Source organism: Eleutherodactylus coqui, chromosome 12 (genome assembly GCF_035609145.1).
Source record: "Eleutherodactylus coqui strain aEleCoq1 chromosome 12, aEleCoq1.hap1, whole genome shotgun sequence".
In the NCBI taxonomy this organism is placed as follows: Eukaryota; Metazoa; Chordata; class Amphibia; order Anura; family Eleutherodactylidae; genus Eleutherodactylus; species Eleutherodactylus coqui.
The window spans coordinates 33182321-33197521 of record NC_089848.1 but is presented as its reverse complement, the minus strand read 5'-3'; positions in this window follow the sequence as shown (position 1 = coordinate 33197521).

Here is a 15201-nt window from a genome sequence, read left to right as displayed (position 1 = left end):
GAGGGCAGCTTACCCAACATTCACTGTACGTGTGTGGGGCTACATTGTGCTTCTCTGCATACTGTGATTCTTATTCGAGAACAGTGACAGCATCTAGTAGATATGGTAGCGACTCTGAAGTCTCTGTAGCACCACAGAACCCCCTGATCATTGTGTCCCATCTGTTGAACACTGTAGTTAGTACTGATCTCGGACTTCAGAGCTTTCTCCCATCTCTACTTTCATACCAGTCATAAACATCAGGTAATAGGAGAGGTAAGATCGTCTGCTGTCAGGGGAATCACGGGGAAGGCATGTTGGATTTTACCATGTTGGCTCCTTTTTCCCCCTCCTGGATAGAGAAGAGCTCAAACGTCTGTTAGGTTTTAATAAGGTATTTATATCCAAGAGCCAGGCTTTACTCTATAGAAAGAATGTCTAATGTAACCCTTTACTGACACAAACCGTATTACATAAGGCATACCTGTACTTATGGCTTCTTACATAATCCTTAAATGTTCGGCTATTTCCATGTAATCCATATTTGATAACATAATTTTATCACAGTCAATGAAAAAGACAGGAACTGCACATTATTCAAATTCCAATGAAAATGATGAGCCCCGGGAAAGAAAAAAGGGCCTTAAAAGCCGGAGGAACATGTCACTGAATGGAAGTGATTCACCTTGTAAGTATGAGGAATGCTTCAGCCGGTCGGTTTATATACAATGAAACAAATTTGGAAAGGATTAGATATAATTCCATCAACGTGGAATCTTAATCTGAGAATTAGCATTTCATTGCCTGGATGGTGAACATAAAATATTTCTGCACTTTGTATTCATTACAACAGATAACAATCATTTTTTGCATTCTTTAGACGATGAAAATACTACTAGATATCGAATTCTTCCTGTTCAGTAAGTTTGGGGATGTGGTAGTAGTAATGCATAGTAGATTCACCGAGGATAGGAAGAGCCTCTAGACTCCAGATAGCCAAACCTCAAAGAAGTGCAAGACTTATATATGCATTTATCATTATTTCATGGTTTGCATTTATCATTATTTCATGTTTTGCATTAGCAGTCAGTCCCGGATCGCAGATCTCTTGAACCCTCTGCTGAAGTCACGGTGTATGTAATATACATGCTCGTCTCTACGCAGTGCTTTGTATCAGTGGGACTCAAATATACAGATGACCCACGTTTATCTGTACAATCTTTAACAATGCTCTACTTGGTATGCACCAAAGTATACAGAGATCCATGGTCAACCATGTGGTCGCCTGCAGATGTAACTACACTTTATCACAGGCCTTCTGGCACATGTCCAGAGAAACTGACCGGCACTCCTCAGTAGAGATGAGCGAACGTACTCGTTTAGGGCGATTTCGCTTTTTTCGAGTAACTGACTACTCGGGCAAAAAGATTCGGGGGCACCGGGGGTGAGCGGGGGGGGGGGGGGGGGTTGCAGAGGGGAGTGGGGGGGGGGGGGGAGAGAGAGCTCCCCCCTGTTCCCCACTGCTACCCCCCGCTCCACCACACCGCCCCGCGAATCTTTTCGCCTGAGTAGTCCGTTACTCAAAAAACGTGGTGCTCGATTGCGAAATCGCCCTAAACGAGTACGTTCGCTCATCTCTACTCCTCAGTCATTACTGCACAAAGTTTATGCCCCTTGCCGGAAATTGTTTCTTTATGCTCATACAAAGAGTAATTTCAATCAGTTGTGTTGTATTTGAGCTTTACAACATGTTAGCAATCATCATATACTGTATATCGTTAGGGCCACCCTATAAATTTTAACATTAGACTCATGCTTGATGACTTGTCAAACTACCGTATGGCAGACCGTCACACCACAGTCCGGGTTGGCCTTGAAAATATATTAGATCCGTTGCGTAGGAACCCCTCATCTTCTCAGGACATCCATCAGGGAGGAGCGTCTGCAGCAATTCCAAAAGGTGCAGGACACCCCGGTTGTATACAGATAGAGTGAGAAGAAAGTTACAGCATTCCAGGGGTTCGAAGATAGGAAGAGCAATATATGATAAAATATTAAAACTCCACTGACTGTACAGGCGGCTCCAGAGCAGAGAACCTCCCTAAAATCCAGGTGCGCCTTAAACCGACTGTTGGCGTGGAGGAAGATCCGAAGCCACAATTCTAGGCCAATGCCATTTTATTTTCAATAAATAAGGTAGGTACAAGAAACTATAAAGCGAAGCACTTTAGAGGTCCAACCTCCATTATGGAGCATGAATAGGTAAAAGACAGAAGCATTATATCTATGAAATCCTCACGGTCTCTCCTTTCCGCAGTAATGACAATGAAGGAGGAGTGGTTACATTTTCCCGCCAACCATTGTGTTTGGCGCATGTTTATCCATGGACCCGAGTGTGTGCGACTGCTGGAAGTGTTAGTGTGGGTTATGTCACTGGAGTGGTCGTGCGCTCCAGTGATCAGAAGTATGGAGGCGCATGGTTCCACGTTCCAAACTGTCAAGAAATGTGTCCTCCAACGACTGGAAATACGGTCAAGCCCACATTAATTAAGTAGACTTTTTCCTGAAAATTTCAAAATCAGTGTAATAAAAATGATTAAATTGTGATTGTTCCTAGCAAGAGAAACCAAGTAATCTTGAAAATTCCTATATCATGTTCCATTGAAAGTAAGACCTACCCCGATAATAGGCCCAACCCTGATTTTTTATTTGTTAGAAAATATAAGGTGTTAGGAGAAAAGGGGGAGGAGCTAAAAGTAGGAACTCTAAAAACATTTTAAAAGGGATTGGAACATGCGTCTTATATATTAAAACAATAATGAGATAAAAATATATAGCTGTTTAAAAATGTAATAAAAGTGTGAAATGTCATACAGTTTAGCAGGATACGTTTAATACATATATTTAAAAAATGTATAAAAAATTATATTATGAGAATAACTAAGAATAAACCTAAAATGCTATGAATTAATTATCATCGATGATGGTTTTTCTCACTCGGGTTTCTGCAGCATGTCCAGGGAATGTCAAGGTCAACGTGTGGAGTAAAAACCTCTCAGATTGATGTATGTATTATCTCAGACAAGTATGGCATCCATAATATCATCTACACTTGTAAATGCATCAAGAGAAAATAATCAGATCCTCGATAAGGTCGGAGTAGAGAAGGATTCATAGGAATCAATCATGGTGATTGATCCATACAAATCCTGCTATACGCTGACCTTATGGAGGATATTGTGATGGGCACATAGGATATGTCACTGTTCATTCTTCTCCATGGGTTCACAATGTTGCTTTGATCGAGGCCAGGGTATTATTTTCTCTTTTTGCTTGGAATATTATTTACTCTCTGATGAACTACAGCGGGGTTGTATACTGTGTGTTTCACATGGGATGGTGTCTTTTGACTCTTGTTATCTATACAGTGGGTGTACCTTTGCTAGCTATAGTGCACTTACAGATGTAAATGATATTATGGATTCCAGACTTGTCTCATGGGATTTTTAGAGCTAACATATGCATCAATCTAAGAATGTTTCACTCTGTACATTATCCTTGATATTCCCTGGATAATGATATGAATGTGTTTGTATAGCTGATATTAGGGCACAATAGGATGGTAATAGGAGGTTCCTCTTGCAATCATCCTTATTCCAATATCAGATAGGTAGGGAATATAATTTAGGGTCTTAACAGGGATAGCTTGTTACAGGCATTTTGGTCCTGATTTCCTGCCTACATTGTGTATTTTTTAAGTATATTTATGGAAGTATGGTTCATGCCAATAGTTTAACCATTAACAATAAAGTTTCAGTTTTAATAATAGTCCTCCTGTTGTTTTTTATTTTGTGCCACCATGTATGGGGCCTCATGTGGTGCAGAGTGTTAAGCCAGCAGAATGCAGTCCTAAGCTCTTGCTCACGACCTGAAGTTTGCGAGCTCAATCCCCACAAGGTTCAGGTAGTCGGCTCAAGGTTGACTCAGTCTTCCACCCTTCCGAGGTCGGTAAAATGAGTACCCAGCTTGCTGGGGGGTAATAAACAAATTACCTGAAAGCACTGCAGAATAAGTTGGCGCTATACAAACAACAAGTCCCTTCCCACCCCCTACCAAGTGTGATTTTGGAGTTACAAATGAGTTTTCTGTAATAGTTACATTGAGGGCTCGGTCACACGGGCATTTGTACATGCATATGTCAGTTGCGTTTGCGGTCCGCATCTAAATAGAACACATGTAACTGCGGCAAATCCGTGTTTTGTGTATGTGAAACCCCTGGATGCGATAGCAGTAGCACTGACCCCATTGAGAACATATAGTGAAGATCGCTGTATTGCCAGCTCCATTGATTCAATGGGAGAACATCGCGCTCCTCTGCTACAGCTGTGGCAGAGGATTTCTTCATCTCCTCGGGGAGTCCCATTGTCATTAGACACTGTGACAATGCTGTTACAGTGTTCAGTGACAAAGGGACTCCCCGCGGAGATGAAGAAATCCTCTGCCACAGCTGTAGCAGAGGAGCGCGATGTTCTCTGTATGTCAATGGGGCCACCGCAGCTGCCGCCGGCCCCACTGACCACAGGTGACCTGGATGTGACATCATTCAGGGGTTTCACATCCAAGGAATCCCCTGCTGCAGCTGTCATAGCCGCAGCAGGGGATAGCGGGCAGCGCTGCTAGGTGCGGTTTATCCGCTGTGACGCCCGATTTGGTCACGCAAATTTTTTGACTGAGCCCCGACAATGAGTGAGGAAATACAATTTGGTCCTAAAGGGGTTTCTCAGAACTATAAATATTGATGACCTATAGGTTATCAATATCAGATTGGTGGTGGGGGGTCCACATCCAGATGTTATCAATAAAGTTATTATCGCTGTTTTCTAAATCCCTGTACATTGTGCAGCAGACTTGAATGATACTGCAAGCTCAGTTCCATTCACATGAGACCTGGGCCCAGGTCTAACGATGGGGACCGGAAAAACCTCTGATCCTGGTTGTCTGGTTCAACGTCTTAGATGTTGCAGTCAATAGTAAGAGCATCTACGTGGTTTCAGAAGGAGAGATCTCCCTCTGTATCCCATCACATCTCTTGATACAATTGCAGTTTACTGATACAGCTTCTGGGTTTCCATGGCAGCTGGTGGTCTAACAAAGGCCCAAGTGTGCTATTGTTATTTGTCTAGTAGGCATTACGCAAGTAATCAAAGAAATGCTGTTTCAAGTCCTCTAGCCCCTTGAGTGGCACGCCCGGAAATTTTCCGGGACGAGCTCCACTGCTCATAGCAACATAGCCCGGAAGATTTCCTGGCTGTGTATCACTATGGGAGCTGCAGAGCACAATCCACAAGCTGTGGCAGTGTGCTCTGCCTGCACAGACCCACAGAGAACAAAGCAAGGGCTTTGAAAAACCAGCAGAAGATATTGCCGATATGCCGGCAATCTCCTGCTTTGTTTACAGGTTGCCATAGAGACCATCGGCTTGTCAGAAGCAAGCCGATGGTCTCTGTGGCAGGAAGAGCTGGTTGTTAGCTGTCAGAGGACAGCTAGGTACAAGCTCTTACAGCAGAGATCAGAGAAAACCTCCGATCTCTGCTGTGTTAACCCTTTACATGCTGCAGTCTATGTGACTGCAGCATGTAAAGGGCTGTCACTGCAGCATGTAAAGGGCTGTCACCATCGGACCCCCGGAATGTGATCAGGGGTCCTGATGGGTCCCTGTGGAAGTCCCCTAAAGGGACAAAAAAATAAAAATAAAAAAATAAAAAATAATAAAAAAAATTATAAAAAAATAATAAAAACACTTGTCTCCCTTTACTTTGTAAAAAATCAAAAATACGATCACACATGTGGTATCCATGCGTCGTAATGACCCAGAGAAGGAAGTTAATACATTATTTAACCCCTTAATGACATGGCCCCTTTTTTCTTTTCTCCCCATTTCTTTTTTTCATCCCCCCTGTTTAAAAAATCACAACTTGTCCCACAAAAAACAAGCCCTTATATGGCCATGTCAATGGAAAAATGAAAAAGTTATGGCTCTTGAGACGCAACTGCAAAATTAGTTGAAATTCAATGATTAGACCATTTTAAAAAACCTGCCCTGGTGGGCACGACAGGGTGGTAGGAAACCCGCCACTCAAGGGGCTAGTGGGACAAAAATAGTACATATACCAATAGTCTTTCCAGTCCTCCTCAAAAAACGCGACCCGTAGAATAAAGATAGTTTATTAGCTAAACTGCATGGCGTAAAGAATCGTACATTTCTGAGTTGTTTTCCCTTCTCCTTCTAAAAAATGTTTCAACTTTAATCAACTAATTATTTGTACTCTAAAATGGCACCACTGGAATTCATTATGCAAATAAACAATACACCATATGTCGACGGCCTCCTGGACACAGGTGGAAAGTGCGCCACGGGCTTTCCTGCAGAATTTCCGCTGCCATAGGATTGTATTAGATAATTGAATCCTATGCACACGGCCGCGATTTGACCGCATGAAAACTCGCGCAGTAAACAAATCGCGGCATGCCCTATTTCTGTGTGAGCCTTGCAGAGGGCCGCACAGAAACGTCACCGCTGACGCGCCGGCTCTGCTCTGCACATGCGCTGGCTGGGTGGCAGCCGGCACATAGCAGAGCGGTGAAGACGGTGGAGCAGGTCAGCCATGGTGGTCACTGTAGGGGCACGGGTCGCATCCCGCTGCGAGAATTCTCACAGCTCGATCCGACCCAGCCGTCTGCAGGAGGCCTGTGTCAAAAATGATGATGCTCAGAATGCAGTAACACTATTTTTTTTTGTAAAACATGTTTTTATTGAACAAAAGTACTAAAATATAAAAAGATACCTATTTGGTGCCACATTCTTACTAATCTGTGGAAAGAAGTTGATACTATTCTTACCACCAGGTAAACACTGAAAACAAAACCTAAGCAATACCAGCGATTTTCCGCTCCAGTATAACAATCGCGGCATGTCTCCATTTTCCACGTTGAACCCATCATAATGATAGGTTCCTTAGGGAAAATCGCGGTGACACAATCCTCCCCTGCGGCAACTCCCACAGCAGTATGTTACAACGACTGTGGACAGCCGGCCTTAGGCTGCATGCACACGGACTGCTAAAAAGCACACAACATCCCGTCCATGTGCTGCCCAACGTGCGGGATACTGCACACTGGCATACTATTCTTCTCTGAGTATCAGACAAAAATAGAGCATACTGAGATTTATTGTACTCCGACTATTCCTCTGAGTAAAAAAAACCCATTTCTGTCCAATTTTCGATTGGTTTCCAAAAATCGGACAGAAAATACGTCTGTGTGCATGTACCCTCAGGCCCCACGCACATGGACTGAAAAAGGTTAAATAACAACTGGAGAAATAAAAAAAAAAGTAAATGTAATTGACAGACATAATTAAGTAAGTGTAAGGATCAATCAGATGTCTCACAGGGTGCATGCGCCCAGAGGGTCTCCCCTCTGTCGTGGCTGGATCTTCTTCTTTTCTGCCCGGCGGATGTGCTCGGCATCCCGGCAGCGTGCCGCGCGCATGTGCTGTGCACACCTTTTTGTTTTTTTAATCTCCTGCTCTCCCGTGTACCCGTGGCACAGCACAAACACAGCTGCGGCTGTGCCGCGGATACGGACAGCTTCCATTGACTTCAAGCGGGAGATATGCAGGAAACTGGAGCATGCTGCGATTTCTTCTTGTGCGTGCGACCTGCACGCTGGGAAGAAATCCCATGCGCATGCTTTTAGCTGCCGTACGGATGCTAATGCATCCCTATGAGCAGCAGGATGCACGGATCTCTTGTGCGGGGGCCATGTGCAGACTTTATAAATAAAGCCCTCACATGGACATTGGGCTTTAGTCTGGTGTTCTGCAGCCAGTGTCCTGCTTAGGCCCTCTAGTTCTGGGCTTTGCTGGTGCTTTTCCAGAAAACATGCTTTTTTGTGCAAAAGTAAGAATAACTACACTACCGTTCAAAAGTTTGGGGTCACCCAAACAATTTTGTGTTTTCCATGAAAAGTCACACTTATTCACCACCATGCGTTGTGAAATGAATAGAAAATAGAGTCAAGACATTGACAAGGTTAGAAATAATGATTTGTATTTGAAATAACATTGTTTTTACATCAAACTTTGCTTTCGTCAAAGAATCCTCCTTTTGCAGCAATTACAGCATTGCACACCTTTGACATTCTAGCTGTTAATTTGTTGAGGTAAGCTTGAGAAATTGCACCCCACGCTTCTAGAAGCATCTCCCACAAGTTGGATTGGTTGGATGGGCACTTCTGGCGTACCATACGGTCAAGCTGCTCCCACAACAGCTCAATGGGGTTCAGATCTGGTGACTGCGCTGGCCACTCCATTACCGATAGAATACCAGCTGCCTGCTTCTGCTGTAAATAGTTCTTGCACAATTTGGAGGTGTGTTTAGGGTCATTGTCCTGTTGTAGGATGAAATTGGTTCCAATCAAGCGCTGTCCACTGGGTATGGCATGGCGTTGCAAAATGGAGTGATAGCCTTCCTTATTCAGAATCCCTTTTACCCTGTAGAAATCTCCCACCTTACCAGCACCAAAGCAACCCCAGACCATCACATTACCTCCACCATGCTTAACAGATGGCGTCAGGCATTCTTCCAGCATCTTTTCATTTGTTCTGCGTCTCACAAACGTTCTTCTTTGTGATCCAAACACCTCAAACTTGGATTCATCCGTCCACAACACTTTTTTCCAGTCTTCCTCTGTCCAATGTCTGTGTTCTTTTGCCCATCTTACTCTTTTTCTTTTATTGGCCAGTCTCAGATATGGCTTTTTCTTTGCCACTCTGCCCTGAAGCCCAAAATCCCGCAGCCGCCTCTTCACTGTAGATGTTGACACTGGTGTTTTGCGGGTACTATTTAATGAAGATGCCAGTTGGGTACCTGTGAGGCGTCTGTTTCTCAAACTAGAGACTCTAATGTGCTTATCTTCTTGCTTAGTTGTGCAACGCGGCCTCCCACTTCTTTTTCTACTCTGGTTAGAGCCTGTTTGTGCTGTCCTCTGAAGGGAGTAGTACACACCATTGTAGGAAATCTTCAATTTCTTAGCAATTTCTCGCATGGAATAGCCTTCATTTCTAAGAACAAGAATAGACTGTCGAGTTTCAGATGACAGTTCTCTTTTTCTGGCCATTTTGAGCGTTTAATTGACCCCACAAATGTGATGCTCCAGAAACGCAATCTGCTCACAGGAAGGTCAGTTTTGTAGCTTCTGTAACGAGCTAGACTGTTTTCAGATGTGTGAACATGATTGCACAAGGGTTTTCTAATCATCAATTAGCCTTCTGAGCCAATGAGCAAACACATTGTACCATTAGAACACTGGAGTGATAGTTGCTGGAAATGGGCCTCTATTCACCTTTGTAGATATTGCACAAAAAACCAGACATTTGCAGCTAGAATAGTCATTTACCACATTAGCAATGTATAGAGTTCATTTGTTTAAAGTTAGGACTAGTTTAAAGTTATCTTCATTGAAAAGTACAGTGCTTTTCCTTCAAAAATAAGGACATTTCAATGTGACCCCAAACTTTTGAACGGTAGTGTACATTTTTAGTTTTGCCACGTTTGTATCGCCCCTTAGAACACGTTATTGTTATCACATGGCAAACAACACAACAATGGCACCATGCTTTCTTTGCATTCCCTCATCAATAAATGACAAGCCTATATGTTTCTGCCAATTCTCCGTTCTCCAATATTTACCTATAAATCCAGCAATCCTCAAAAATGTCTTGTAAATTCACAGAAATGCAGTGAAATTGACAAATAAACCAAGAAAATGATAGTTTACCTATTTAAAGAGCATTCGATTGGAGGCAATCTCTGACATCGCTGATATCAATAGATACATTGTAAAATCTCTAAGAATGTTTAAAAATAATCCCCCCCCCCCCCCCATAAATCAGCCGACATGAGAACTCCTGCAGAGCGCTAAACCTATCCGGGAGATTTACGCCGCCGCAGACAAAGTGTTCGAAGGAAATGACATTCTGCTTGTAACTCAACAGTCCCATCCAGACCTGTAATGCTTCCACGTTCCGGGAGGCTCCGCTCGCCGGACCGTTATTAGGCTAAGCAGACTCTTATTTTCTCACAGACATATTTTTGATTAAGATAATATTTTCTCTAATCAATATTTTCACCCTCGGGTTATTACCATGGAAAGCTCTTATTTTTCCTCCGGAGCTGCTGGATGCCTTTTATGAGACATCTACTGCACAGCTACTCCACCCGCTCGCTACTTACGCTAAATCTTTTATACTTTATTGTGCTGTTGTGTAGAGCAGTTAGTCTTTACCAGAAACATTTATCTACAGAAAGGTGGATGCAGCCGGGCAACGAGAGACTCGGGACTTGTCCCATGTGATGGACAAAACCTACCGAGAGGATAGATAGATAGGAGATAGATAGATAGATAGATAGATAGGAGATAGATAGATAGATAGGAGATAGATAGATAGATAGATAGATAGATAGGAGATAGATAGATAGATAGATAGATAGATAGATAGATAGATAGATAGATAGATAGGAGATAGATAGATAGATAGATAGATAGATAGATAGATAGATAGAAGGATATGAGATAGATAGATAGATAGATAGATAGATAGATGTGAGATAGATAGATAGATAGGAGATAGATAGATAGGAGATAGATAGATAGATAGATAGATAGATAGATAGATAGATAGATAGATAGATAGATAGATAGATAGATGGGAGAGAGATAGATAGATAGATGGGAGAGAGATAGATATGAGATAGATAGATAGATAGATAGATAGATGGGAGAGAGATAGATATGAGATAGATAGATAGATATGAGATAGATAGGAGATAGATAGGAGATAGATAGATAGATAGGAGATAGATAGGAGATAGATAAATAGATAGATAGATGATAGCTAGATAGATAGATAAGAGATAGATGATAGATAGTTAGTTAGATAGATAGATAGATATGAGATAGATAGATAGATAGATAGATAGATAGATAGATAGATAGATAGATGGATAGATATATAGATAGATGTGAGATAGATAGATAGATAGATATGAGATAGATAGATATTAGATAGATAGATATGAGATAGACAGACAGATAGATAGATATGAGATAGATAGATAGATAGGAGATAGATAGATAGATATGGGATAGATAGATAGATTTATAGATAGATAGGAGAGATAGATAGATCTGAGATAGATAGATAGGAGAGAGATAGATAGATAGATAGATAGATAGATAAATAAATAGATAGATAGATATGAGATAGATGATAGATAGGTAGATAGATAGATATGAGATAGATAGATATGAGATAGATAGATAGATAGATAGGAGATAGATAAATAGATAGATAGATAGATAGATAGATAGATAGATAGATAGATAGATAGATAGATAGATATGAGACAGATAGATAGCAGGGGCATAACTAAAGGTTCAGGGGCCCGGGTGCATACAGATGCAAAACGAATGTACATACACGATACATACATAAATGATCTGCCCCTTGGCATAAGCTTTCCAAACATGACTCACTTCCTGGACCACTTGAAAATTTGTTTGTATGCCCTTAGGCTAATTTCACATGGGCGAGTGTGATATCAGGCCATGAATCACAGCTGGTATCACACTTGCCAATATGCGAATTTGCCGCAGATACAAGGTATTTTTGTATTAAAAATGTCTCACAACACTCCAGCAAAGTAGTTTCGATGGAGAAACCTCACATTGCACCGCATGCACCTACCACATGGTACGATGCTGCCCCATTGAAATCAAAGGGAGATGCGATGCAAGAGCGCGCCAAAAGATAGAGCTGCAGAGACCTCATTTCTCCTGTATATAATTAGATATGTACAGCTGGTATACGTTATACATCTCCTGTAAGGCTTGAGGGACATTTAGGACTGAAAGCCTCATGGAATCTGGGGACTTTAAGTTTAAATGGTTGTAGTGTATGTTCCCTCTAAGGAAAGTCTTGCTGGCTAACGATGTGTTAAAAGGTTATTGTAGGGTCAGCTGGTGATGGATATGATGGTGTTCTGCCCGGTGATGGAGTGACCGGCAACAGTGGTGGATTGGCTGTGAGAAAATGGCGGGAAATCGCCTCGGTTGTCAGGCAGATGTGGTGGCATGACAGGAGCGGATGATTGGCAGAGTGGTACCCTGGTGGGAAGGTACAGAGATTATTTATGGAGCTGCTGTGTGAAGAGCTGGCATCTTCTGAAGAGAAAGCAGCTTCCCGCCCTCCCTCCCGCAGATTTGTCGCGGTGTAATTAATGGGGCATTGTCGCCCGCATTAGGCGGGTGGGCAGATAAACTTGGGGAGAGTTTGCTGGTAGTAAACTTGTGTCTGTATGACAGAGTTTACACTGTAGTGTTATGTTCATTTTGGGTTAAATTTATCCCCTTTGTTATTAACCCCGTTAATAAACACCGCGGCCCTTATTTATCCAAAATTGGTGTCTGTGTCCTTTATTTATAGAGATTGGTAAGTTGTATTAAAGTATAAGATTCCATGTATATTTTTCAGTAGGATAATGTTCAGCCGCACACAAGGGGATCATAAGAGCCCCCACAACATTGTCACACTTCTGTGGCTGCCCAGTCACCATCATATATAGGACCATCTAGGTCACAACTCTAGTAGCCCAGAGTTGATAGGGCCCCTCCATAACTTTTCTATGTCTGTCTCATGTCATTGTCTTGTCATTAGGTATGAGTATAAGAAAGGCAGCACACTGGAATAGATCCTCTTACCAGTAGATGTCCATAAAGAGGTTTTTATTCATGATCCACATACAAAAAAAATGCGACGCACAGCGATCATTGTCTGTTGGTGTATATGCCTGAGAAAGATCACAGCGGATGATCGAAACGTCGCATTTTTTTGTATGTGGATCATGAATAAAAACCTCTTTATGGACATCTACTGGTAAGAGGATCTATTCCAGTGTGCTGCCTTTCTTATACTTATTGCATGCATTCATTTATGGACACTTGGAGTCCAGTGTCCGGATAGGCGTGCACTCATTGGGGGTTTTTTCCCCCTATTTTCCCTCAGCTGTTTTGGTAGTGCTGCAGTCCCTCCTCTACTATTGTGGAAATTGTCTTGTCATTGTCTTGTTTGTGGAATTCATCAGGTTTGTATGTATTGCATAGCTGCAGGACTGAATGATTCAATGTCTGGTATGTTCTGACCTGTCTGGAAATGTATCGTTTTGTGTGTGTCATGTGATGTTGTTTGAGATATGTATATATATATATATATATATATATATATATATATATATATATATATATATATATATAGAGAGAGAGAGATATATATCTCAAACAACATCACATGACACACACAAAACGATACATTTCCAGACAGACAGGATATATATCATAATAATAATCTTTATTTGTATAGCGCCAACATATTCTGTAGCGCTTACATAGACAGGGGGAATACAGAGAGACAAAAGTACAAAAATTACAAAACCACGGTTACATAGTAATCAGTTGATGGAAACAATAGGGGTGAGGGTCCTGCTCCAACGAGCTTACATACTACAAGTAATGGGGTGATACAGAAGGTAAAGGTGCTGGAGATGTGCATGGTATGGAGAGGTGGAGATGTGCCCGGTATGGCGAGGTGGAGAGTGAGGGATGCCATACACAGACAATGGTCAGACATTTAGCCGTGTGATGGCAGAATTGGTATGACTGCAGGAGCGGTTTATGATGGCTAGCAGGGATTGCATTCAATAGGTCAGGGAGCCTGTTATGAGGCGGAGTACAGAGGGGTTTGTTTAGGGAAATGCAGTATGCCTCCCTAAAAAGGTGCATTTTTAGAGCACGCCTGAAGTTTTTCAAGTCCTGGATTGCCCGGGTAGTCTTTGGTAGTGCGTTCCAGAGGATTGGTGCTGCTGTGGAGAAGTCTTGGAGGCAGGAGTGAGAAGTTCGAGTTAGAGGGGTGCTCAGCCTGGTTTAGTTAGCATAGCAGAGAGCCCGGGCTGGTTGATGGATTGAGATCAGGGAGGCAATAAAGGGTGGCGCTGCGCTGTGGAGGGCTTTGTTGATGAAGGTAGTGAGTTTAAATTGAATTCTGTATTTAATGGGCACGCAGTGCAGTGACTGGCACAGGGCAGAGGTGTCTGAGTAGCGGCTGGACAGGAAGATGAGCCTGGCTGCTGCATTCAGGATGGATTGGAGAGGGTAGAGTCTGGTGCAGGGAAGGCCGATCAGCAACGAGTTGCAATAATCGAGCCGTGAGTGGATGAGGGCAACAATAAGCGTTTTTAGCGTGTCTACAGTGAGAAAAGAGCGGATTCTTGCGATGTTCTTGAGGTGCAGCTGACATGTTCAGGCAAGAGATTGGATGTAGGGGGTAAATGAGAGATCGGAGTCGAATATGACCCCAAGGCAGTGGGCACGTTGTCTAGGAGTTATGGTGGCACCACACACTGAGATGGAGATGTCAGGATGAGGTCGGTTAGTGGAGGGTGGAAATACCAATAAGTCAGTTTTAGAGAGGTTTAGTTTTAGGTAGAGAGAGGACATAGTGTTAGAGACAGCGGACAGACAGTCAGTGATGTTTTAGAGGAAAGGTGCAGAGATGTCACGGGAAGAGGTGTATAGCTGGGTGTCGTCAGCATAGAGGTGGTATTGGAGGCCAAATCTCCTGATGGTTTGTCCAATAGAGGCTGTGTAGATGGAGAAGAGGAGGGGGCCGAGGACCAATCCCTGGGAGACCCTAACAACAAGGGGAAGAGGAGAGGAGAGGTAGAGCCAGCAAAGGAGATGCTGAAAGAGCGGTCAGATAGGTAGGAGGAGAAGCAGGAGAGAGCGGTGTCCTTTAGGCCGATGTAGCAAAGCATACTGATGAGGAGTTTGTGGTTGACAGTGTCAAATGCTGCGGAGAGGTCGAGGAGGATCAGTAGGGAGTAATCGCCCCTCGATTTGGCTTTCAGTAGGTCGTTGGATACCCTTGTAAGGGCAGTTTCTGTCGAGTGTTGGGGTCGGAAGCCAGAGTGTAGGGGGTCAATAAGAGAGATCTCTGAAAGATAGCTTACAAAGTGGGAGTAAACTAGGGGTTCTAGTAGTTTGGAGATGAAAGGGAGGTTTGAGATGGGTCGGTAGTTGGCAGCATCAGTGGCGTCAAGAGTCGGC